The following is a 3,853-nucleotide window of genomic DNA, read 5'->3' as shown; positions in this document are numbered from 1 at the left end:
GAACCACAGATTTGACATATATTTTCTTCTTCTTTATTTTTAAATGGCTTGAACTTATGTGGGCCATTTAGCCAGTTTCCAGTAAAAACAAATTATAATTGAAAGCATTTTTAGATATGTTATAAAATTTTTATATACAAATGATATATATTTGATTTTTAGAGCATTTTTTGCGTATTAATGAAAAAAAATTGTCTACAAAAATTTTTGTAGATTTCTTAAAAAGTAAGGTAATGTTTGTATGCCATATGCCTTCTTAACTTCAAGTAAGTGCTGTTTTAAATTAGGTAGCGGCAAACTATATTAATCAATGCCGGGATAACAAGAAACACGGCCTCGCTGTTGTCTAATAGAAGATATTAATTATATGATTCCGTGTAATTCTACCAGGTATGACGACCTGCGTTGGATGTACTCTTGATTTTTTTATGGGTAGATTTTAATGGAATAAATTGGGAACCTGTCCCAAATATTGGCATTTTAGAATCAGCTTTTAGAGAAATGGTAAGTTAGATTAACTAATTTTTCAAATATAGAATATCTTTCATTGAGGCACTCATCAGGATCAGTCGAAGATAGGAATAAATGCCAGAGGATGTTGTGTACTGCACTCGTGGCTTTGTTTATTCTAGGAAAACTGCATAGAAAATGCCCAAGTAACAAGTTAAATCCTTTTTCCGTTCTATCTTCCCAGATATTTTCGCCAGATCTTTGAATAAAGAGAATTTAGATGGATTCTGATAATATCAGCACTTTGTTCTTCACTTAATGAGTAATAATTTATTTATATTTATACCTTTGTTTTTATATTTAATTACATTTTTTTTATCTTGGAAAACAAAAGGCTGAGGACCGCGGTTTGAATCCCGTGTAAACACTCGGTCAGATGATCCCTAGCAGCATAAGCCGGATAGCCCTCGTAACTTAAGGCCATCTAAATGAAAACTACGAGGATTATCCGGTCTGTCATTTACGCGGAATCCAAACCTCGTTCCTCAGCCATTTATTTTCAAAAATAAAAGTGTGATTAGATTTGGCGCATTTTTTTCAGAAAAAAGTCAGAAATATCCGGAAGAATTCAAAGATATTTTGAAAAAACCGAAGGAATTTTATCAGAAACGATTGATCAGCACTTGGAAAAGGTTTTAGAACGTCAGGGACCCTCTAGAATGCGAACCATCTCCGGATTTTCTCTACTTCATCCTGTTCATTTTCAGAGCATTTACAGGGGTCCTTGCGTTTGCGAGCTGCTCAAATACCTGGCAATGATGTGTTTCAAGCTGATCGACATGGATATCATTGATTTATCCCATTTAAATCAATTTCAGTTCAGGCACACAGATATCCGTGTGTCTAAAGTACAGGTATTTTATTCATAAACTATGACTTTAATTACAAGTAAATGCTGTTTTAAATTAGGTAGCGGCACAATATATCCATGTCAGGATAGCGGAATGCCAAGAAACATGACCTCGCTGTTGTCCGATAGAAGATGTTAACGAATTGTGTGATTTCGTGTAATTCTAGCAGGTATGACAGGCTGTGTTGAATTTACTCTTGCTTGTTATTCTCCCCAAAGTACAGTGGCCAAAAAAAAAATATTTAAAAATATCTTAATTATTTTAGAGAAAACCCTTTCCGTGTTGCTCTTGATGGCAATGATGCACTTGGATTCTTTGAAGAAGCATTAGAAAAAGCCAATCAGTTGAATATACAGTTAAATTTAGATGTCATGTGATAGTCCAGGGTGTGATAAAAAAATATTATTCCAGTAGTGGCGTCTACAAATGCTATTCTATGAAAAATTAGTTGATGCACAAGACGTTTTATGGGTAATGTGACAATTATTGGCACTTCAGAATCAGCGTTTAGAGAAATGGTATGTTAGATTAACTAATTTTTTAAATATATAGTATCTCCTTCATTTTTATTATCAGGATCAGCTGAAGATAGGAATAAATGCCAGAGGATGTTGTGTACTGCCCTCGTGGCTTTGTTTATTCTAGGAAAATTGTATGTAGCAAATGCATGTGCGATACGTGTGAAAAGAATATATTTGAAGAGAATATCTGGCGCTACCGAAATCTGGAGATTTAGGAAAGACTGAGATGTTTACGGATGAGCGTATGCAGTAAGATTATCTGAATATATCTGCGATTACTGGGCAAGGAAAGAAGGTAAATATATTTTTTTAAGATCTTTGGTAGAAATTAGTCTATTTTATTTAATAGATGGTGTAACAAGAAGATTTGGTGATGATAGTTTACTTGTTGAGTTGGTACAAACACTGGCAAAACCTCGAAGTGGAATGAAGACAGATAGGGGAATTCAAGACAACTTTTTAGAGCAGCATTAATTAGAAATAAAAAACCTTTAAGTAGAAAAAAGTTTGAGACTGTGTTGGATGTACTCTTGATTTTTTATGGGTAAATTTTAATGGAATAAATTGGGAACCTGTCCCATATATTGGCATTTTAGAATCAGCTTTTAGAGAAATGGTAAGTTAGATTAACTAATTTTTCAAATATAGAATATCTTTCATTCAGGCACACATCAGGATCAGTCGAAGATAGGAATAAATGCCAGAGGATGTGTACTGCACTCGTGGCTTTGTTTATTCTAGGAAAACTACATAGAAAATGCCCAAGTAACAAGTTAAATCCTTTTTCCGTTCTATCTTCCCAGATATTTTCGCCAGATCTTTGAATAAAGAGAATTTAGATGGATTCTGACAATCTCAGCACTTTGTTCTTCACTTAATGAGTAATAATTTATTTATATTTATACCTTTGTTTTTATACTTAATTACATTTTTTTATTTTAGAAAACAAAAGGCTGAGGACCGCGGTTTGGATCCCGTGTAAACACTCGGTCGGATGATCCCTAGCAGCGTAAGCCGGATAGCCCTCGTAACTTAAGGCCATCTAAATGAAAACTACGAGGATTATCCGGTCTGTCATTTACGCGGAATCTAAACCTCGTTCCTCAGCCATTTATTTTCAAAAATAAAAATGTGATTGTGATTAATTAGATTTGGCGCTTTTTTTTTCAGAAAAAGTCAGGAATATCCAGAAAAATTCAAAGATTTTGTGAAAAAGCCGAAGGAATTTTATCAGAAACGATTGATCAGCACTTGGAAAAGGTTTTAGAACGTCTGGGACCCTCTAGAATGCGAACCATCTCCGGATTTTCTCTACTTCATCCTGTCCATTTTCAGAGCATTTACAGGGGTCCTTGCGTTTGCGAGCTGCTCAAATACCTGGCAATGATGTGTTTCAAGCTGATCGACATGGATATCATCGATTTATCCCATTTAAATCAATTTCAGTTCAGGCACACAGATATCCGTGTGTCTAAAGTACAGGTATTTTATTCATAAACTATGACTTTAATTACAAGTAAATGCTGTTTTAAATTAGGTAGCGGCACAATATATCCATGTCAGGATAGCGGAATGCCAAGAAACACGACCTCGCTGTTGTCCGATAGAAGATGTTAATGAATTGTGTGATTTCGTGTAATTCTAGCAGGTATGACAGGCTGTGTTGAATTTACTCTTGCTTGTTATTCTCCCCAAAGTACAGTTGCCAAAAAAAAAATATTTAAAAATATCTTAATTATTTTAGAGAAAACCCTTTCCGTGTTGCTCTTGATGGCAATGATGCACTTGGATTCTTTGAAGAAGCATTAGAAAAAGCCAATCAGTTCAATATACACGGTGTTAAGTTTAGATGTCATGTGATAGTCCAGGGTGTGATAAAAAAATATTATTCCAGTAGTGGCGTCTACAAATGCTATTCTATGAAAAATTAGTTGATGCACAAGACGTTTTATGGGTAATGTGACAATTATT

At 34.4% G+C, this 3,853-nt stretch overlaps 2 long non-coding RNA genes across 3 annotated transcripts; both read left to right on the top strand.

Annotated features, from left to right (window-relative positions):
* Nucleotides 1-124: 124 nt before the first annotated feature.
* LOC115880709 lies at nt 125-772 on the top strand. The gene is made up of 3 exons (XR_004049931.1): nt 125-230; nt 288-504; nt 553-772. It is a non-coding gene; the product is annotated as an uncharacterized LOC115880709 (long non-coding RNA).
* A 243-nt stretch (nt 773-1,015) lies between these two features.
* Nucleotides 1,016-3,853, top strand: LOC115880708. 2 transcript variants are annotated; one of them, XR_004049929.1, is made up of 9 exons: nt 1,016-1,364; nt 1,420-1,530; nt 1,627-1,879; nt 1,938-2,177; nt 2,232-2,498; nt 2,547-2,763; nt 2,825-3,364; nt 3,420-3,530; nt 3,627-3,853. It is a non-coding gene; the product is annotated as an uncharacterized LOC115880708 (long non-coding RNA). The 2 variants fall into 2 exon arrangements; XR_004049930.1 differs by having other exon boundaries at nt 1,018-1,364; nt 3,053-3,364; nt 3,627-3,847.

This window comes from Sitophilus oryzae, unplaced genomic scaffold, assembly GCF_002938485.1.
Source record: "Sitophilus oryzae breed Bouriz unplaced genomic scaffold, Soryzae_2.0 scaffold_1646_pilon_pilon, whole genome shotgun sequence".
In the NCBI taxonomy this organism is placed as follows: Eukaryota; Metazoa; Arthropoda; class Insecta; order Coleoptera; family Curculionidae; genus Sitophilus; species Sitophilus oryzae.
Note: the sequence above shows the minus strand (reverse complement) of the source record. Positions and strands in the feature narration are given on the sequence as shown.